The sequence below is a fragment of the Spermophilus citellus genome (assembly GCF_964194105.1).
Source record: "Spermophilus citellus genome assembly, chromosome: 9".
NCBI lineage: Eukaryota > Metazoa > Chordata > Mammalia > Rodentia > Sciuridae > Spermophilus > Spermophilus citellus.
In genome coordinates, this window is record NC_138191.1 from 28,741,480 (window position 1) to 28,764,285 (window position 22,806).

Below are 22,806 nucleotides of genomic sequence, written 5' to 3' on the forward strand. Positions count from 1 at the left end.
CGGGCAGAGACGACTCCTAAGACTGACAATTTGGTTCACAGCAATCAGTCCTCTCCTGCTCCAAAAGGCACTTAGAAACCCAGAGGTTTGCAGAGGCCACCTGACAAATGACCAAAGGCCTTGCTTTCTGAGGGCTTCATCTGGGCCACCAGGTCAGCCTAGAGAGTCTTTGTAAGGCTAGAACCCCAGATGGCTGGTGGTCTTATTCCCCTACCCCTGTCTGCCTAAAGGTGTTTAGTGCTATAGTTTGGATCTTGAATGTTCCCCAAAGCCCCATGGGTTAAAGACTTGGTTCCCAGATTGGCACTGTCAGGAGGTGGTGGAACCTTTAAGATCTAGAGTCTAGTGGGAGGTCTTCCAGGAAATGGGGTTGTGCCTGGAAGGGGATTGTGGGACCCCAGCTCCTTCCTCTTCCTCTCTTTTGTTCCCAGTCCTTGACGACGAGGTGAATGGTTTTGTTCCACCATGAGCTCTACCCTGATGTGCTTCCTCACCACAGGTCCAAAAGCAATGGGACCGATGGATGATAGTCTGAAACCTCCCAAACTGTGAGCTAAAATAAACGTTTTGTCTTTATAAGTTGATTATCTCAGGTATTTGTTACCGTGATGGAAAGCTGACAAACACAGGTGTGTGATTATTTTAGCACAAGAGCTGTTGCCTTTGGTGAAGGCAGAACCATCATCCGTAGAGTGGGGACAAAAATAAAGGCCAATCTCAGAGAAACACAGACCTGCCCGTGAGAACTGAGGGTGAAGGTGGGTGCCACCTTCACAGCCTTGTCTCCTGCATGTGCCGGTTCTATTTCCCATGTGGCTTGTGAGCAACACAAGGGCAAAGGCAACCTTCTTCAATAAAGCAAAGGCCAGTGAAGGTGTATTATGGTTCACCTCCAGGGGATGTGCTCATTTTTTCTTCCAACCGCTATTGAGCACCAGTATGAACCAGACCTGGGGACATCAAGACAAATAAGACTTCAGGAGTTCAGCTTGGCATCAAAGAAGGACCTCCGAGAAACACAGCACAGGGTGTTTTTGGACAGGGGAAAGTGTGCAGAGGACACTTGGGGCAGAACAGCTCACCCCACACGGGGCAGTGAGGCCTGGCATCAGAGAGGCCCCATGCCAGGATTGGTTTGGAAGGAGGAAGACGGTTTTGCCCAGTGGAGAACTCTGGGAGAGGAGTGCAAGCAGAGAGAACAGCAGGTGCAAAGAGGAAGTGTGAAAGGCCTGGTGCATCCGGGGGAAGGTGAGAATTTTAGGGATAAGGCCCACGCACGCACCCATGTGCCTGTGTATCTGCATGTTGGGGATTATAAGGGGGTGGAAAGACGAATGGCAAGAGATGAGACCCAAGAGTTAATCTCTCCTCTTATCTTGACAGTGATCAGTAACTCTATAAGCCTCTAGATAGCGTGGCCTGCTAGGCTGGGATTTGTTCAGCTTTACTTGGAGAGTTCATTCCCCTGTAGCCAAAGGAATGAGCTTGTTCTAAGTTAACCCCTGCCCATTTCTGAAGGTCTGCATTGCTCTCAGTCTTGGATGTCCCCAGATGACAGCTTCCTCTCACCCAGCAGAAACAGCTCTGACTGGAGAGAACTCTGAAAAGAGAACTCTGACCACCTTCCCTCCTGGAAGGGCTGCATCCATACCCCCAACCAGGCTCTGCTTTGCCTTCTCATGCCCCAGACTGGTAGGGTTGTCTGCTCAGGAAGTACAGCCTGACCTGAGCCCCTCTGCTTTGCTCCATATTTAGCCAGAGTCCTGATTGTTTTTACCTCCAACATATTTCTCTCTCATGTCCTCTCTTTTCCATTCCCAGTACCACTGCCCTAGTTGAGGTCCTCATCATTTCTCTCCTGGACCACTGCATGAGCCTGCTAATTGGTCCCCCTGCTTCTCATCTGGTCCTCCTTAAATCCATCCTTCACACTTCTGGGCCAGAGTGGTTTTTTTCAAACATATATCTGGCTGCACCATGGATCTGCCCAAAGCAGAGGCATCTAGGGGCCTGCATAATAGAGCCCTACTCTTTATCTTGGCAGGTAAGACCTCTGTGGGCTGGCTTGCCCAGCCTTGAGCCCGCTGTGCCCTGCCCCATGCCCTGCTGTCTTTGCTCTATCTGGTGCTCATGTCAACTCCTTGCTCATTTGGCTGATTCCTCTCTTCTTTTCAGACTCAGTTCAGACATCATCTCCTCCCAAGAAGCTTTCCCGAGTGCTCAGACTGGACCACATGCTGCCCCAGAGTCCATGACACTCATCACATGCACTAGCTCTGTCACTGCCCACAGCTGGGTGACAATTGCCTCCAATTTCTCATCTGAACGATGGGGATAATGATAAATCTGCCTCGTGGACTTGTTTTGAGAATTCTTAAATCTAGCATCTATTCATCCCTCAACCTCCACCGACCCTCCAATGAGGTTTGAATGATTTTGTACATCACTCACTGCCAAGTGCAGACTCATTTTCTCTTTAAACCATGAGCTCCACTCCAAGAAGGCAGGGCTGTGTCTGTCTTGTTCACCACCATATATGTCCAGCACCTTGACCAGTAGGGCCCTGATACGTATATGTTGAATGGATCAGTGAATTTTTTGGTGTTTGCTACACTAACATTAGTGCATAAAGACCTATCAATTCATATAAAATGTTTATTGAATGCCAGGTTCTTATTAGTATGTGGGTGGGGCAGGGTGTGCAGATGAGACCCAGCCTATTCATGTGTCCTCGCCAATAGCACCTGGAGTTGGGACTTGAGTTCCACTTGGCAGCATTTGAATAGGATGAAGTGAGTAATAGAAGAAAACTTCCTTCTGCCCCTCATCACCAACCCACCGCTCAGTATTTCATAAAGAAGGCTATTGTGTGTTTCCTTAAAGGAGCCTAATAACAGTGAACTTGTATTTGCAAAATTGACTCAGGCAGTAGTTAAGAAGTCAGGACCTTACCACTTTGGGGATTCTGGTCATCTGGGTGAGAGGGGGTCCCATGGGCCTATCACAAAGGGTCTTCACTCTTCACTCTCATCAACAAAAGGCAAGGAACATTTTAACCTCTTTAGGCGTGCGTTGTTTTTTTTTTTTTCTCTCACTCTCAGGCCGGCTGTCTCCATTCTTCATGACTCTGAGTATGATTTAACACATACACTTAAAAAAAATGGAAGAACAACTTCTTAAATCTGCAGTAAATGTATTGTTCAATAGATTTGATTTACTAGTTATGAGCTGTGGAAGAGCTGCCTTGGTGATTTATCGTGATGTCTCAGGCATGGGAGTCACTTCCTGGATCTGCTCTGATTCCCATAAAAATAATACAATGAAGGGAAGACCCACAGCGCAGCTTTGGACTGTAACCACCACTCTCCCCATTCTGTATATCAGGCCTCCTTTCAAAGGATAGAATGGCAGCTGGAAGGAGAGGTAGGGAATGTGCTTGGATTTTTTTTTAAATATACCTTTGTTTCATTTATTTATTTTTATGTGGTGCTGGGGCTCAAACCCAGCGCTCTACCGCTGAGCCACAACCCCAGCCCCAGTGTGCTTGGATTTAGTGGCACTTGTTTCCAAAAGGCTGATGGGGTAAGGAGCCGAGGTTTCAGGGCATCACAACTTGCTGAGACATTCGCAGGGCCCCTCCCTGATGACTCTGTAGGGGAAGTCAATGGGACGTCTGTATGTATGTGTGTTGAGGGGAGAGAGGAACCAAGACTCATAATTTAGAAGGATTCAGAAGGCGTTCCCAGAAGCTTCTTGAGAAAACCCTCCATATAATTGTCTCTGCTTTTGGTCTCTGCATTGCAAACATCTGCTGTTCCCTTGGGCTGTGTGGTAAGTTCCATGGTGGGTAGAGGGGTGGGTGGGTTGGACGTGTTTCCAAGCACAGTCTGCCATGCGGTGTTAGTTCCACAGAGGTGGGGAAGAAGGAGAGAGTTCCTGTGGAAAGGAAACCTGGAGGTTTGGGGAACACCAAGACTCTTCCAACATGGAGGGAGCACCAGGCTCAAGATGTCCAGAAATTGAAGAGCAGGAAAGCAGAAGTCAGCAAGGATTTGATAACAGGACAAGACACCTTGGGGTAGGTGTGCTCAGTGCTGGGGGCAACGGAGATTCATAGAACAACTTCAACCAAGAGGCAATAGTCCTGGGCTTGTGTTTTAGAAAACTGCTCTGGACAATGAGCTGCAGTACTGGCCTCCTTGGTTGGTGTCCATTTTTTAAAACCCCCGGAACTATGACAGCCCTGGGTCTTATGCCAATCTCTTGGTGTCTGGTATCCAGTACCTGCACAGGTACTAAGGTGGCAGTGAAATGCTGGCTCCACTCTGGGGATATACAGCCCCATGGGACAGACAGAGCTCATTCTGTAGGAGGAAGTCACACCCAAATCCTGTTACCAGATAATTCAGGAGCATCACAAGATTACAGCCAGGGGGCTCACCAGGAAAAGCAGGAACAGAGGCCCAAGGTTCCAGTCAGAGGAGAGGTTTTTATGCTTGTGACAAGCCAACCGCTGGCTAAGCAACCCTCTGTCTTCTGGAGAACATCCCCAGCTTCCCCCACGTTTCTGCACGGGCCTGGGGAAGGATGCACCGTGAACACAGGTGTATCTAAGACAGCATTGTCCAACAGGACTTTTTTGTGATGATGGAAATAGTCTCCATCTGTACCGTCCAGCGTGGTAGCCATTAGCTACATGTGACTATTGAGCACTTAAAATGTGACCACTGCAGTTAAGAAAGTGAATTTTAAATTTTATTAAATTGAATTAAATTAAACAGCCCCTTGTGGCTAGCGGGCTATATACTAGACAGGAAAAGTCTTAAAATGTGAGATTCTTAAAGCCGGTTTTATCAAAAGCTGAGCAGGTAGGAAATTCTTATAAGCAATTCATATTTGTCGTGCCTAGAGGTGCTGTGTGCAGGGGATACTGGATGTTGGCACAGTCGGACTTAGGATTTAAATCCTATCTGTGCCACTGAAGGTCAGGGTAGACTTACTGCCTTAACACGCATCACCCAAATTTCAGCAGCTTAACATAATACAAGTTTATTTTTTGCTCATTTTACAATCCATAGAAGGCTGGGAGGAGTCTCTGTGTGACACAGTCTTCCAAGGATCCGGGCTCTTTTCTTCTTGTGGCTCTGCCCTCCTTTAATCTCTTGGAATTCTCTCCATTCATCCAGTGGACGGAGAAAGAAAGAGAACATGCAGGATTACCCTGGATGGTTTTTGAGATTGGCCTCTATTATTGTTAGTCGGTTTTCGTTGCTGTGACAAAATACTTGAGAAAATCAACTTAAAGGAGAAAAGTTTATTTCGGCTTACAGTTTCAGAGCTTTCAGTCCATGGTCACCTGGCTCTGTTCATTCTTGGCCTGTGATGGGGCAGAATATCATGGTAGGGAAGATGTGGCTCACCTCATCGTCGACAAGAGGGAGAAAGAGAGGAAGGAGAAGAGGCAGCACTGGGGAACAAGATACAGCCTTCAAGATGGTGCCCCCAGTGGTCTCCCTTCTACAGGTCCCATCTCCTAAAGTCTCCATCACCTCCCAATAGCACCACCATCTGGGGACCAAGCCTTCAGCACATGAGTCTTTGGGTGACACTCCAGATCCAAACTATACTACTTACCTTGTCAAGAACTTAGTCACACGACCAAACCTAACTGAAAGGGAGCCTGGGGATGTAATCCAGTTGTGTCCCCTAAAAAAGAGAAACTAAGTTTGATTAGCATCTAGTTAGTCTCTGCCGAAGGTAACCACTACCTTAGAGCTTAGTTTTTTGTTGTTGTTGTTTTAAATCTGTAAACTGGGAGTAAAATAAGATTTGATGAAACTAAATGAAGTAATGCATGAAAAACAAGGAGTCCGGTTGGATTCATGACCACATTTGCCTCTTAGCCTGGGCCTCATCGTGCTCTTGGGCAGAAGCCCTGCAGATCCTAGAAATCTTGCACCTGGAGCACCACTCAACCATTTCATAGATCCTGCTTTCTTCCCAAGGAATACGGCAGACTTTGGGCAGAATTCAGCAAGCCCTTGAGATTGCCTGACCCAAGGACTACTGCTGGACCCAGATACAAGAATTGGACAAACAGGAGGGTCAGGAGGAAGGACTTCTCCCTTGGAGAAGGTTATTGTTGTGGCTGTACTGGGTATTGAACCCAGGGGCGCTTAACCATTGAACCACATCCCCAGCCCTTTTTTTCTATTTTATTTAGAGACAGGGCCTTGATAAGTTGCTAAGGTTGGCTTTGAACTAGTGATCCTCCTGCCTCAGCCTCTCAAGCTACTGGGATTACAGGCCTGCACCACCGTGCCCAGCACTGTGGCTGTTCTTGACTCCCACAAAGGTACACTTGTTGAAATATTTCCACATGAAATTAAAGGGTATCTGGAATCTGCTTCAAAGTGGGATGGATAGGGTATAGATGAAACACGATTGTCCTCAAGTTGGTAATGATCAAAAGCTAAATGAGGGTTCATTAAACGAGGGGGAATATTATACAATTCTTTCATCTTTTGTGTAGGTTAGAAATGTTCCATGATAAAGAATTTTTAAAGAGCCACGAAGACTCATCTTTATTTTTTTTTATTGGTTGTTCACAACATTACAAAGCTCTTGACATATCATATTTCATACATTAGATTGAAGTGGGTTATGAACCCCCAATTTTACCCCAAATGCAGATTGCAGAATCACGTCGATTAAGACTCATCTTTAAACAAGGATTATGCAGAGAAGTCCAAAAAACTCTTACGACCAAGCATACGACAGCAGCCAGACTGTCTTTGTTTATTTTGTTGACTCATCAAAGAATTTAATGATTTTGTAGCTGGGTTTTCCACAAACCTAGGGAGGCAAACACCCAACCTCAACTTGAGCTCTGAAGGAAAAATGCATCTGAGTAGGAGCATTAGAGATGTGCCGCGCTGGACGGGGCCTTGATGGTCATGGGCTGTGTCTGTTCACCAAGAGGAGGATGGTCAGTGTAAAATCAGTGCACAGATCCCCTCGTTACAAACTTCTGCCAAGGCTGGAGACTCAATTTTCTGGCTGCAGAGTTCCCGAATGGCTTACCTTGTTGCTTGTAATTGCTTCGTAGAGACCAGTTTTATGTGTGGACAGGACTCAAGTCAGAAAGTCAGAAGACCCTCCCCCGGGGTTCCCCCATTACTCTGATGAATGCTGAAATCCCATCCACTCTATTTCCTTGTCTTAGCTTACTGCTCTGTTGTTTAAAATACGAATATCTTCAGCTATATTTCTGGATGACATAGTCACTTGCACATTAATTTAAACAATTTCATCTATTCTTGCTAATGAGGAGGGAATGGGGAGAAATGGGCCCTTTGAAGGTCCAGGATGCAGAAATGGGATGCTACAAAATGAAAAGAGGAGGCAATGGAAAAATTAAGTCAGGGGGCAAACTTCCCTGATTTTGCACACTTCTGGAAGTCTAGTGTGAGCAGTGATCACATGGAAAGAACTCAAGTAACTGGTCCAAATTGCTTTACAAATAAACTCTGTGAAACTGTACCCAAGATTTAAAGGAGCGAGTTTCAGACATCTGTGGACTCAGTTACAGTATCTTCATGGCCAACATTTTTTTTGTTTATTATTGGAGGTGAGACATGTTATATGTATTATCTGACTCCATTCTCATGAACCCCATGAAGTTGGTGCCATCATTAGAACCCATTCTGCAGGTGAGTGAACCAAGCACCAGAGAAGTAAAGTGACTTCCCGAAGTCACACAGCCGGTAAATGACAGGGCCGAGATTTAAACAGTTCTGTCCAGAACCCATGTTCACACCATGAAGCTTCCATTGTCCCACATTTGCTGATGTGATTTTTCACACAATTTTATACTTAAAGTCCAGCAAACTTTGGTTTCGGTAACCTCCTAAGCCATGCCGGGTTCTAGCTAATGGGTTTCCAACAGGCCCCCAAACTGATCTTTATGATGAATATAGCCACGGCTGCAGGCAACCAGGGACATTTCCAACTGACTATGACCTTGCTGTTCCCAAGGAGGTGTTCTGGGGGTGTAACTGACATCCTGCCGAAGGGGAAAGAAAAGAGGCCCCTGAAAAGCAATCTGGCTTGAGAGAAGGACATGGCCAGGTCTCTGCAGGCAACACTGACTCACTTTGTAGATCTGAAAAGCGCTCCTCCTGCACTAGGAGGAGGGCTTTGGGACTCTTTTCATCTAGGATCAGCCCCAAATTGAACACCTTTGTCCTTTCTCTCTGCCCTCATGCCAGTGCTTAAGATCAATCAGATAGGGCCTGGAGGCTGACCCCTGGGCAAATTCATCCCACATTCTCAGCATGCAAAGGAAGGAAGGTTAAAATGAATTCAAAATGTGCCAAGCACTGAGCTTGAGACTCAAGACTGGCTGAGGTCCTTTGGCTTACACAGCTTAACGGCCAGAAAAAGACTCCACCCTCAGACAACTATGACCACCCAGGTGCAAAGAACCTAGTTTGAGGTGCGAAGGAAGGACTGTGGAGGCCCCGAGTGGGGAATGACTTCACCAATGCTCTTCTGAACTCTGCACTGGGTATTTAAGGTTTGAGGCTGAGTGGAGTTTGCTCAGAGAAGACACAGGGGAACAGGAAGTGGTGGAGGGCATCTCTAGAATAGGGCACAACATGAATAAAGTCCTCAAGATGTGGAAGGGGAGATATTTGTCAGAGACAAAAAAAAAAAAGATATTTGTCAGGAAAAAAAAAAAGGCTGTGTGCTAGAAAATAGAGTGTGAGCGGGTGGAGAAAGGTAAGGTTAAAAAGGAGAAGACGTGAGGGGAACAGCATTTTAGAGGAAAGAGCCGATTGCGGATGGTTGAAGAGGAGTGGCGAGATGGAGCACAGAGGTGCCTTGCACATGGGTGGAGATGCTCGGTGGATGGTTAGGGCGTGAGGGAAGGAGCATAAGCAGCTGGGTGAACCTGAAACCATGGGCTGACAAACTCTCTGGGAAACAGTACAGAAAAGCCAAGAGCCCTGGGAAACATCAGCACGTAAGAAAGAGGAGCCACTGGAGGAGAACAGGTCACTGCACCTCAGAGCTGTGTCCGTGGCCTCCACCCAGATGCCTCCTGATTGTTCCTAGCAAGAAACTAAACAAATAATCAGGTGATCAGGGCCTTTCCCCCTCCCAGGGTTGGCTTCCTTTCCTGGCCTCTCTCTCCAAGAGAGGTCTTGATGAGCAGAAAGTCCTCCACCAAGGCTAGGACTCTCCTAGGATCCGCCTTGGTCAGAGCAGGTGTCGAGCTGGCAGTGGGTCCGCAGAGAGGACTGGCTTTTGGAAGCTTCACTGGAGCCCAGCAACCCTGATGGCTTCCAGTTTGCCACCACTGGACTGGTCTTATGAGATGGCCACCCACGCCATGACTGGCCTCCCAAATGAGGGGAGGGCTTTAGGAAGTAGGTGAGGGTTCTTCTCCTTCAAGAAGGGACTGGAAGCACCTGATGGCTTTGAGTTCGGCCACTGGGGCCACTAGATTGGACAGCATATCCTGGCTTGGCCAACTGGATGATCTGGGCTGACACTCAGCAGGTGAGTCCCTGAACTTCCCGAGAGGGACAAAGCTCCCTGGCATCTATACACCACCACCACCTACCCCACCTTGGAAAATAAGAGAGAGTCGAGTCACCACTGAGCTTTGGGATCCCCCAGGCAGACTTTAACTTGAAAATAACTCAAAAGGTTACAACCCCAACCTGCACACACCAAGCCCCCATGCCCCGTCCTGTGGAGACCAAACACAGGAGAGGCCAACAGAGCCAGGCCACACGTATCCTTGTAGGCAGTCCCTGTCTGGTGGAGGCCCTCTACTCACAGGAGAGGGGAGTCAGCATCCTGGGAGGTGGCAGGAGGGAGAGTTGAGAGCTTTCTGCTAGCTACTCAGCCTCACAGCCCCCTGGCAATGCCACCACTACCTTTAGTTTCCCATCCATAAAACTGGTGATATCGACCACCCAGGATCAAAGCATAAAGTAGCTCCTTGACTTAAGATTAATATGCAAAGTCTGATACAATCCAGGACTTGCACATTGCTTTGGGTCTCTCAGGCAGCCTTCCTGTCCTCCATCCTTGGTAGTTCCTCTTCCTGCTGGTGGCCTCTTTGGGGCCCCATCTTCTGGAGGTGACAAGGACTCTGATGGCAACTGAGTCAATACTCATATGTCCAGCGGTGGATCGGGGGTGGGAGGCAGGGGCAGTATCCGAGTGAGAGGACTCCAAGCCTTTGGAGTTAATGAGGGGCCACCCCTCCTAAGTGCCTCACTATGGCTCCACTTCCAGAAATCCTGACTTTATGTGGTCAGGTAAACCAGGGAGGCTGGGGAAGAATTAACAGTAAGGGTCCTGGAACTTGGCCCATAGGAAATTCCCCATGGACTTCTGAAAGGGGAAGTCCCTTCCTCATCCCTACCCCTAAGACTCTTCCTCCATTCCTTCGAGGGAAGCTTCCCTCTTCTGGGGCTTAGGGAATCGGCTCTCCCAGCAAGGTAAACTTGACTCATTGGGGATTGTGGTTTGGCATTTTTATTGTTATATGCGTGTGTGTGTGTGTGTGTGTGTGTGTACACAATCTAGCAGTTCTCTCTTCCTCCCTAGCTACATTTCTCCTGCCTGCAACACCGCTATTTTAAACAACAACAATAACAACAACAACCAAAGATCATACTGTTCTTACAATGTGCCAGGTGCTGTTTTAAATGCTTTTTCTATGATAGTTCATTTAATCTTCAGAATAACCCTTTTATGCAATGGTATTATTTATTGCCATTTTATAAATGAGGAAATCATGGCACAGAGAGATTAAGTAGCTTCCCCAAGTTCACACCATTAGGTAATAGTAGCAAATACAGGTTCAAATCCAGACAGCTCCAGCCTCAGAATCTATGCTTTTTACCTGCAAGGTACACAGTACTCTGAATGTAGAAAGTCATAACCCTCAGAAGTACAGGCCCACAAATCCAAAATTTCTGCCCCAGGATGGAACAGATTGCTGAAGTAGGACAGCCACAAGCAGTGAAGAGTGGGAGCGACCCTTAGCATACTCTGAGGCAAGCTTCAAAGAGCAAGCCCGAGCAGAGCAGCCCCTGGAAACAGCAGCAGACACATCGGCTTGGCATGTCAGCAAAGAGGAAGCCGACTTTGAGCGAGGCTGCTGCTTACCCTCACGGTCCACACGGTAACAAGCTCTGCAAATACCGGCCAGAGCCAGGGGACTAAAGAAGAATCCTCATGTGTGCACAGCTTGGAAAGGACACACACACACACACACACACACACACACACACAAATAGTCATCCATAGGAGCATCGTCTTTAAATAGAAAAGATAGCCTGAAATACTCTCTGAGCTTGCGGGAATCACACACAGAGACACACACAGCCAGGGCGCTAGTGGAGAAACTGAACGAAGCCTCAGCCGTGCCAGGGGCAAGAGGAGAAAATCTAGTGCCCTGGCAGCTCCTGGTTTTCAGTTCCTATTTAAAATGTCTGAATTGGGAGCATCGACAAGCTCCCAAATTAGCTTTTTAAATAGAAGCCGAGAGTTAAAGGAAAAGCGGCTGTGTCATGGGGGAAAAGCAAGTGAAAATCCTGGCCAGGCTGGGCCAGAGGCAGAGCGGGAAGGAGAACATGCAGTACTAGAAGACGCATTGGAGGGCTGGGGACCAGGGAGTACCCGCATCCCCTGGACAGTGGATCCTCTAGTGGCCCAGGGACATCCTTTCTCCCCTCACTCACTGTTATTTTCCAGGTCACCTGGCTACGGGAAGAGTTGTAAATAAAATCCACACTGGCCTGGACTAGAAATCCAAGTCTCTCATATGCATCTCTAGAATCTGGAGAGAGAACAGTCTCAGAAGAGAGAGAACAGTCCACCCTTAGTTCACTTAGACTGGGAGGAATGGAGCAAGGAGTTTCTGAATGAGTGTCCTGGCTTCACAGGGCTTACAAGTCCCAGGAGGCCACAGCTGTCCCACTAGTTGACCACTCTGGGGAAGGAACAAAGTCCCCAGCCTAACTGTCCTCTGAAGTCTCCAAGCTTTGGGGCCAGCCCCTGAGCTACTGGCAAAGATGCAAAACAATGGGAATGTACAGGGATTCAAACCTGAGTAGAAGTAGAGGAGTGGGATTCAACTCACCCAAGTTGGATATGGGGTGGAAGACCAAAGGAAAGTGTCCCTTCTGGGACTTGCCTACCCAGAGACTAAGGCACCTTCTAGGGGTCACAGCCCTTGAGGATGGCAATTGTGAGAAAATCAGCTCTTCCCCAGGGGGGAGGAGAGAGGTGGGATCAGTGTCAGGGCCTTCCCTGAATTCTTCCCTGGTCTGCCAGGGAGTGGCAGTGTTGTTAATCATTATTACTGTATGCAAATCAGTATGCAAATCCCACACAGCTCAGAGATTCCAGGCAAATGCTAATGAGGCCCACGCCCACCTCTTGAAAGGCCAATTGTGCACCTTTCAGACTGACATACTGAAAGGGGCTCTGCACCCAGTGAGAGGGCACGTGTGAATTAGGGGTTCTAAGCCTCCAAGGTCTCACAATAGTCCTTGTAAGCTCAGATCACAATAAGGGACACTCACCCCTTAATCTGAAAGACAGTTAGGGTTTGTCACAAGCCAAAAGCCCCATTCTGTACTCCGGAAGGTCTTTTTCCAGCGCCTGATCTAGAGCTGCCCTGGCAAGTACAATCTCGCCCTCGCCAAACACTTTGTATTGCTCTCGGTATGTGTCTCAGCACCCACCTCTCCACATTCAGAACTGCGATCGCTCAAGCCTAGCGTTCCGGTCCTGGCAAAGGCAAGCAGCTGTCTCACCTCCGGAGCGGCAGGCCGAGATCTTGGGATTCCCAGCACTGAGGCGACAGACAACAGGGAAAGTCGGAGCCGCCGGTCAGCACAGCAGCAGGGATTCAGCCCTTTGCGCGCCACCGCCCTGAGGGTGGGAACCGGAGCTGGACATTCGGCCCTGGGGGCGCACGCCAACTTCCCACTCTCCATTCTAGGTCAAGGGAACAAGCAGTGAGGACCTAAGGGCTTCAGGAAGGGTCACTGGGGCTGGGCCGGCTCTGGGAGGAAAGGGACCGGCTCAGGTGTGAATTCACGCTCCCAAGTCCGGACTCATGATTCTGGGTACTGGGTACACGTGGCGGGTTAGAAGAGCAAATCCCGACCTTTGGGCCATGCCCTTGCACTCCAGCAGGAGAGCAGCTCTTCGGTGGGATATGGGCCGTGTGTCCCCCACTCCAACCTCCCGCGATCTCTCCAGCCCTGGTACAAACAGCGCCTGGGGCTAGCCCGGAAGCTTGCGCGGTGATGGGCTCCACCTCGCCAGGTGGCCAGGCTTGGCCTCAAGCAGGTGCTGCTGCCGCGTGGGCAGTGAAGGAGAAACACCCTGCTAGGTGCACACACCCCACGCGCGCGCACACCGGCACTCCCTGCCACCTCTCCCTGGGTCTCCCGCCAAACACGCCCCCGAACACGCGCTCACGCAGTACTCCCCGCTCCTCCCCCACCTCCAGGCCGAGCTCACCTTGCCACGCTCACCCTGGTGCCCACCCTCGCCGGCACACGCGCTCACACCCGCGTCGGCACACTTCACCACCTTCAGGCACACCCTAGGATTCCTCACTCGCCCGTGGAGACGCACCAGGCTCTGCCTAGTCTCCCCGCCCCCCGCCCTCCCCCCCAATCACCGCTCCCGCGCGCGCCCCTCTACACACACACACACACACACACACACACACACACTCCCTCGCGCGCGGAGTCACTCCCCCTCGCACGCCCTCGCCCTGGGCACCCTCCCGCGGCGAGGCTCCAGGTCCTCCTCCTCTCTCCCTCCGCTGCCTGGCTGCCCGGCGCTCTCCGGCCGGGCCTGGGGCCGCCCGGTCGGCGGGGATCGGTAGGGAACCGAGGGCGCAGCCTCGCCGCCTCCCCCGGACTCTCCTCTCCGCCCCGCCTGCGCCGCGCCCCCACCACCTCCTCCAGAGAGGGACCTCGGGAGAGGAAGCCCGTGGCCCGCCGGGCTCCGCTCTGCGCGGCGCCGGCAGCGGCGGGGACAGGGAGCCAACGAGGGAGCCTGCGAGCCCGTGAGCGGAGCGGTGAGGGGACGCGCTACCGAGCTGGGGCTGGGGCTGGGGCTGGGGCGGCGGCGGCGGCTGCGGCGGCGGAGGGAGGGCCCCACGGACCGACTGACGCAGGAACCGACCGAGCGAGGGAGGGAGCGAGCAAGACTTCGCCGGCAAGGAGGAGCCGCGCGAGCGGCAGCGGCTGGGCGCTTCCCCGCGCAGCTGGGCGCTCAGCGCCTCCGCGGCCCCCGGCTCCCGGCCGCAGCTTCCTCGCGCGCGGGGCGCGGGGCCTGGGGCTTGCTTCGCCGAAGGTAAGAGGGACGCGACCGAGCCTTCAGGAGCCAGCAAGTGAGTGGAGCGCTGCTCCCACGCCTGTTGCTCCAGCTGCCCACGAGGCACCCTCCCACTCCCGCGCCCGGGTGGGTGGGCGCTGGGGCGCCGGAAGGATTGGGGGTGGGGCCGGTGCCGTGGGGGAGCCGGCAGCCGGTTCGGAGGCGTCGGTTCCCTCCGGCTGTGAAGCCACCTCCGGGCAGCTAGGCGCTTTGAGGTTTGGGGGTGGGGGTGTGAACCTCTGCCCTCTTTCTATTGGCCTGCCTTCCCTCCGGGGTGCCAGAGGCAACGCCTCAGGATCCCGCTGCAGGTGGCGGCGGCTTGCACGGTCCCCGCTCTTTGTGAGCTGAGAAGGAGAGAAATGGCTGAGAGTGGATGCTGGGAGCGGTTTGGGGCGCTTTGCAAAGTTCTCCGGCCCGGCGAGCCTGCGGTGTGCCTACCAGAGGCCGGGGGCCCGTCCATCTGGTCCTGCCAGGCGCCCCTTCCACCCTGCAAGCTCTAGGAAAGGTCTCTCTCAGTGACACCAGAGGCCATGCAGCCCTGGTGAAGGGGTTCCAGTGACTTGCTTTAGGTGGTGTTTACACTGGGGGTGGGGGACATAAGGGACTGGGCAGATAAATTACCTGGAATCAATTAAATTCCTGCGCTTGTTTAGTGCTGACATTTGAATCAGACCCAAGATGTTCTGCGTTTCTCCCGGGCTGTCCTGATAAGTCAGCAACAGGCTGAGGTTCCAGACCTGGAATCTTAACAGCAAAAAGAAGTGTATTCCTTGCGAGAGAGCGTCTGAACTTTCTTGGGGTCCTAAGGCACAATGTTTGTAAGACCAAGCATGTGTTGCTGTATTTTGCATGGATATATATGATAAATTTCCGCCTTATTTTTTGTTACTTCTGGATGTTTAATGTCCGTAGAAGGGGCTCCTGGGTGTGCACAAATTGAAGGCAAGGCATGTGCACCTTGCCCATTGTGGACATACATGGGCACACAGAAAGGAATTACGTGTTAATTTTTTCTTGTCTCTACTTGAATGCAACACAAGGCAATACACAGGGACCCCCAGAGGAAGAAAGATTAGTGACTTGTTCCCCTTTGTTGTTGAGGTTGAAGAAAAAGAGTTCAGGTAAGTGCCCTGGCCAGCCTAGGAGTGGCACTGTAGAGAAGAGGATCTCTGTGTCCCAGGCCTGTGCCCCTTGGATCTCCAGCTTGACTCACCTTGTCAGCTTCATGCCTGCCTACCCAAACCCTGGAGACACAGTAGAAACCCTCTGGATCCTGGGCACCTTCCCCTGTCCCCAAACCAGCCCCATTCCGACCCAAGGGGGATGTGATATAAGATTATGGAAAGTAAGTTTCCAGAGACTCTCCACGGAGGTCATTGAAGGGCAGACCTTGGGGATATGACAGTTTTGCTGCTTTGTGCCTGTGCTGAAGTTAGGTGTCAAGCCCTAGGAAGGGTTCTGTAGTCACTCTGCCTGTTTTTGGTGTTATACCTTCAAAACAGAAGCTGTTTAACAGGGCAGCTGACTTTTTAAAGCAGGAAAAAAAAAATGTGTTTCCCTTTTCCAGAATTTTTTACCTCAGAGCTTACCTGTTTTAAATGTCTTCCCCACCCCCTCCCCACTGCCAAATCTTTTCCACTGTCAAATTCTTCTGCCCCAAACAAAAATAGCTTCATATTTTTCATTTGTAAAGCGTCCACGTCCTAGTAAAACCTTGGCATTTGAGGCATGTGCAGTGCCATTGGCTGGAAATGGGGCCGAACGGTAGTGCCTGTTGCAGGATTCATACCCAGGCTGGCTCTGGGAGGTGTTGGTGCCTTCAGTGGTGAGTGGTGCAGTGGCCGCCATGGAAAAGCCCTGATCAAGCAGGTCATGCCTGCAGGATTGTATGCTGGTATGGTTGGTGTGGCTTTGGGCATGGTACCTGGTGGGACACTGTCCTTCCCTTCCAAACCCAGGTGTATGCCCATCCATGTATGTGTGCATGTACACATGTGTGTGCACACACACAGAAAGTAGCAATGGGATGATTGCTCTTTTTTGTACCTTTAACCAGGAGGACAAATTCTGAGGCTCTAGAGATAGGCTGGTACTTTTTTGACCTTCTTCAGGAAGATTGTCCGGCATTAATTCATGGGGTAAATGTTTGGCCTTGGACCAAAGACTTTATGATAGATACAGAGGGGGGTATTTTTTGCCCTCCCCTGAGCTCTCAATTATCCATATAAAAGCAGTTTATAAAATACTCGTGGCCTTTAGAAAAGAGGAAATTGGCTTGGGATTAAGAGAGTAAGGTGATGGGACTCAGTTTAGCAGAGACAAGTACTGGCATTGGGGCTTGGGAGTCAGACGGAGCTGAACTTGGAGAATGGAAGGGAAAGAGTATCATCCCCTCAGGGTGTACAGCCATGCAGCTGGCCAAACAGGATTCCACAGGGTATCTTCTGATTCAATAGTCTTACTTTGTGTCACTTGACCCCTCTGCAGGTCCTACCTCTTTGAGCTCCATTCTGGGATAAAGCAAGGATGTTAAGGGTCAGAAGCTCAGGGCCCAGAGTCTGAGGCCTGGCCCCCTCTAGGTGAGTGACCAGAGGTTCTGTGGTCAGACCAGGCCTTGCGTTGCCTTGGGTTGCAAGTGACTCAGGTTGTGTGCCCTGTTCTGGGCACCAGCCTCATCAGGAATTCCCAGAACTCCCTCTGCTGAGACGAAGCTCAGGCTAATTGCATCCCCACAGCAACAAGCCCAGATGCTCTACTTCCCGCTCTGCACGGCCAGCTGTCATGAGGCTGTCTCAGTGAGACCAGAGTTACATTCCTGATGTCCTGGATCCAATAGAATTGGAGATTTTTTGAGCCAAAGGATCCCCTGTCATTTTTCTTGTCCCATTCTTTCATTTCACAGAAGAGGACTCTGAGACTCAGAGGGTAACAGTGATTTGCTTACAGGTTCAGGATAGCACTGAAACAGTAATGCAAGTTCTCCAGAGCCCTTGCTATCTGCTGCCTGGGGAAGGCAGGGAGGGGAGTCTCTGTATCCTGCCCTTGTCTGTCAGGAATGTCATATTTGGCCATGCCTAGATCAGGAAAGCCATTTGGTAGTGAGCTGATGAATGGTCTATTTAAAAATTGTCAATTCTTATATAGGTGAAACTTAGTCACTTTGAAGGAAATTTTCTGATTCCCATGGGCAGAAGAAACATCATAGGGTTTTTGTGGAAAAAAGTTCAGTGCTATGTAGAAAAGTGCCTCCCACAGTGCCCAGGGCATTGTCAGTGCTCAGTAAATATTACCTGAGTCAGAATTGGAACCTCTGTGACCAATGTCTAGATTGTGGGCTTGCTTCCCAGCTCCCTGGTCTCTTGGAAAATTAGCCAAGCGTGCTGAGGGACAGTAAAATCTCCTGTCAAAAAAAAAAAAAAAAAAGCATAGTTCGTTCATTATGAGGGTAAATTTATTGAAGAAAGATAGACAATGCAGGATGTATTCCTGCATCTTTTGTTAGTGGCATGTGGGCTACCCACTGTCTTGGATAAAAGATCCCCATTCATTCCTTGCATCTCTTGGTTTCCCTAATCAAGATCTCATCAGGCCTGTGCTGTTTTTCTATTCTCTGAGTGGTGACACTTATGGGCAATATCCTTGTCTTTGCTGTTGTCTTCTGTAGCATCTGGATCAACCCCGCTTTTTTAGGGAGCAGAGGGACCTGTGAGATTTCCCTTGGTGTGCAGGGGGGATAATTGAGGCAGATTTCAGCTCCTTGAGGATACTTGACTGAGGCTACAGTGAGTCAGAAGCAGACACTCAATTCTAGGGTTCTTTTGATTCAGCTCTGTCTTCAGAATCTACTATCTTTTGGAGAAAGAACACCCACCCTTGACGTCCCTGAAATACATTAGCAAGGCACAGAGTAAAATCAATGGACCACAAATGGTGCCAACTTGAGTGCCTACTCCTGCACTGCACTGTGCTTCTCATGGCTTATGATGGAAAAGTTGAGGTGTCATGGCCTTTGCCCTTAAAGAGCTTAGTGTGGGCTGGGGAGAGCCAGGGAGTGGACTGGCTGCACTTTTAACTCTGCATTGAGACTGCCTGGGTTTAAAGCTCTCTGTGTCCTTATCACATCCTTTAGACAATTGTTATAACTCCTTATACTTGTTTTTCTTCATCCACAAAATGAGGACTAGGAGGGTGTGTAGCACACAGGGCTTTTGATGGGCTAGATGGAGATGAGGCAGGGAAGCATGGGGTCCTGTACCTGGCATGATCAGTGCTCAGTAAACTGCTGGCAGGGGAATCTCCGTGCTGCCACTTTGGGGATTGTTAGACTGCTCTGTAACTGTAAACCTTAGTTTTTCTTATCTATGAAGCAAGAGACACGATAGACTCTTCTTCCTAGGATTGCTGTGAAGATTCAATGACACAAACCATGGGAAATGGTGCAATGCTTACACAGAATAGGTGTTAAATTACTGTTAGCTATTATTATTAATAATAAGACATATGGAAAGAAGGTGCAATCTTGGCCAGAGGGTGGTAGGCACTAAAGTAGAGAGGCAAAATACTGATAGCCCAAAGAAAGGAAAGCATCATACAGTGGGGAGATGAGGAGGCATCTCAGGGAAGGTGATGAACAGGTAGGATTCTAATAGGCAGGGTGAGGGAGAAGGATGAATGACCTAGAGACAAACCTTCCCCAGGTCCGTTCACAAGCTAGTGCTCATTTTGCTGGAGGCCAGGATAGGTGCATAGCTGGAATGTTAAGCCAGGATCCATTGTGGAGATACTGCAGTGCCAGGCCAAGGAGTTTGGATTTTATTTTACAGGCTGTGGGATAAAACACAATTGGAACCTTGTTTTGGGGAGGATCCTCTGAGTAGAATATTTCAGGGGAACAGGAGAACTGAGGTGGGGGTGAGAGTGAGAGATAAGAATTCCAGTGGGAAGGAGGCTGGAGGGAATCTGGGCCATCACGAAGACATTAAGAGCAGCTGTTTCATTATTTGTCAATTCTTGGGGTGGGACTATGAAAAAGATGTGCCAGGTGACAGGCCTGGAGTTAGGAATGTTAAGCAAAAGGTAAAGGACAGCTTTTTGCAAGGAGGTAGTTTAAACCTGTCCACTTTCAAAGGCATCCAGGTGGAAATGTCCAGTAGCATCTCAGAGCAAGAGAAACTTAGATGAGCCAGGAGTCAGAAGGTCAAGCAGGATTTTAGATAGCAATGAAATTAAATCCCACTACAAGTCTTTGTGTAACAGAAAAAAACTCCAGGAGTCACCTCTGCCTCGTTTATTTAAACACAGAGTCAAATCAAGTGAGTTCCAGAGGATCCAAATAACTTGAGTTAGGATTTGTTCTGTGTGATCAGTTTAGGATTAGTGGAGATGAGTGTGCCAACCCCAAACAATTTTCCGTCGCTGTTACGTGTGTTTCTGTGTCACCACATGTCTTCCTACAGATGGTGTACATTTGGGGATTGCAGAGTCATTTCACTATCATCTTTAAAACGCCAGATTTGGGAAGGTAAATGTGCTTCCCAAAGCCAAATATAATTCTCCATGCCACTGTCCTCTCCATTCATGCAGGTGATAGGGAAATAAAGAGAGCTGTGGGTGAAGGGACAAGGTGGCCCAGCTCTGGAGGAATCTCCAAGGGTGGAGCAGGGCCAGGTGAGAGAGGCTGGCTTGGGAAGGAGTATTGTTATATAACTAGAAGGAGCTATGGATGCTGGGCAGATGGAGATGGGAAGCAAGGAATATAGGATAGGGATGGCAGGACTTAGATCGGCTTCCTCTGGGGAGGGAGAGGGACAATACATGGAAGCCAGGTGAACCAAGAATCCAAGAGATCCTGACCAGCCTCACAACTATGTCTTTCCATCAGGGTTCTTAGGGGCATAATTAGACATTAAGTTAACAGGGACAGAAGCAAGACCAAGTATCCCCAAAAGTAGCACTTTGCCAGAGACAGACTCCTCCCACAGGATGAGGACAGTGCTTCACTAAGCTAGGCCTACTGTGGTCACCTGTGGGTGGCAGAGAGTTTTCCAGACCTGGGTAGCCCCAGCCTCTCCCTCCCCAGGGAGGAATAGAAAGGATCTATTTAGTTGGTCTCCCTCATCCACACCCCATTCCTGATTACCCTGGTGGATGAAGTGAAATAAAAATTAGCATGTTTATCCCACTTTTAAATTCGTTTAATGAGAACTCATTTACCCTCTCCCAATTTAAATTCGTAATAACGCCATAACCTTTCAGAGCTGATTATTACCCGAGTCTTCCCACATCTTCCTGCTAAAGAGGCTCTCCCTCCAAATGCTCCCGAGCCCTCTCGGAACTTGACAATTTGTCAGTCAGTCCTCAACATCTGGTGATCCCGCCCTGATGCCCCACCCCCTGCTAGGTGTGCTCCCTAAGTGGGGAGGACTGAAAAAAAATAAAAAATCAAGTCCCCTCTCTGTGATGGTTTCTGTTTTATCAAGTCGTCTTGGAGACTGTTTCACCCACCAGTGACCCTTTCCTCTGTTCTTTTTCCTGCCGGTGAGTCAAGATGGACTCAGCCCTCGTCTCTCTGCTCTCTCCCGTCTCCCAGGGGTCGCCGAGCTAACTCCAAGCTGGTGTGCAAAGTGTCCACGCAGTTCCCGGCCCAAGAGCTGGAGTCACCATGGCGGCTGGAGTTGCAGCCTGGCTGCCCTTCGCCCGGGCTGCGGCCATTGGGTGGATGCCCGTGGCCAACTGCCCCATGCCCCTAGCCCCGGCCGACAAGAACAAGCGGCAGGATGAGCTGATCGTCCTCAATGTGAGCGGGCGGCGGTTCCAGACCTGGAGGACCACGTTGGAGCGCTACCCGGACACGCTGCTGGGAAGCACCGAGAAGGAAGGAGTATTTCTTTGACCGTGACCCGGAAGTGTTCCTCTGTGTGCTCAACTTCTACCGCACGGGGAAAATGCACTACCCGCGCTAGTGCATTTCCGCCTACGACGACGACGACGAGCTGGCCTTCTACGGCATCCTCCCCGAGATCATCGGCGACTGCTGCTACGAGGAGTACAAGGACCGCAAGCGCGAGAACGCCGAGCGGCTCATGGACGACAACGACTCCGAGAACAACCAGGAGTCCATGCCCTCGCTCAGCTTCAGCCAGACCATGTGGCGCGCCTTCGAGAACCCGCACACCAGCACCCTGGCCCTGGTCTTCTACTACGTGACTGGCTTCTTCATTGCGGTCTCGGTCATCACCAACGTGGTGGAGACGGTGCCTTGGGGCACGGTCCCCGCTGCCGTGCGGAGAGCGCTACTCGGTGGCCTTCTTTTGCCTGGACACGGCCTGTGTCATGATCTTCACGGTGGAGTACCTCCTCCGGCTCTTCGCGGCGCCCAGCCGCTACCGCTTCATCCGCAGCGTGATGAGCATCATCGACGTGGTGGCCATCATGCCCTACTACATCGGCCTGGTCATGACCAACAACGAGGACGTGTCCGGGGCCTTCGTCACGCTCCGGGTCTTCCGCGTCTTTAGGATCTTCAAGTTCTCGCGCCACTCCCAGGGCCTGCGGATCCTGGGCTACACCCTGAAGAGCTGCGCCTCGGAGCTGGGCTTTCTCCTCTTCTCCCTCACCATGGCCATCATCATCTTTGCCACTGTGATGTTTTACACCGAGAAGGGCTCCTCTGCCAGCAAGTTCACCAGCATCCCAGCCTCTTTTTGGTACACCATTGTCACCATGACCACACTGGGGTAAGTCAGCACACTGGTAGACTCCACGAGGGTGGAGGTGGGGTGGACCGTGAAGCTTCGGACTGGTATCAGGCCTGGGGAGAGGAGCAGGGAGTGCCTCATCCAAGTCCGAGAGCATCACCACGAGGGAAACAGAACATGAGTGGTTTGTTGGGGCGTGTGAGCTGCTCTGAATTGATTCTTTTGGGGCTGGGGCATGTGTTTTATAAAAGGTGGAAAATTAAGTCACCATTTCTTTTGTCAGCCATGCAGTGTGTGTGTGTGTGTGTGTGTGTGTGTGTGTGTGTGTGAGAGAGAGAGAGATGTGGGGTCCAGGGAGTTGATGGCTGTATCCTTAGGAGCATCTGCGCCTCTAAGGGCTGTGGTGGGGAGGAAGAGGGTTGTGAGAAGTTCAGTGAATGTGGTAATGAAGTTGTAGATTTCCCTCCCCAGAAGACACCCAGAGCATTCTTTCTGGATTCTTCCTAGTATATTTGCCAGCTGTTTTCTCATTTGCCTTATTTTTTTTTTCTCTGCTGCCACAAATGATCAAGGGTTCAGTTGCTCTAAGCAGACTTTCTCTAAGTGACCCTGAACTGGGGTTTTGCCTAAAAAGTGAGGCACCTGTTTTCTCTTTTCTCACTAAAGGAGGAAAGTCTTG

The 22,806-nt window shown here is 50.3% G+C and overlaps 1 protein-coding gene and 1 pseudogene across 2 annotated transcripts in view; both read left to right on the plus strand.

Moving 5' to 3' along the window:
* LOC308656941 (uncharacterized protein) overlaps positions 1 to 22,806 on the plus strand; it is an 867,415-nt gene that overhangs the window by 782,816 nt on the left and 61,793 nt on the right. The gene's annotated exons all lie outside the window — the stretch shown is intronic.
* On the plus strand, positions 21,092 to 22,170 carry LOC308656668 (A-type voltage-gated potassium channel KCND3-like; annotated as a pseudogene). The gene has a single exon. The product of its transcript is annotated as an A-type voltage-gated potassium channel KCND3-like (transcript).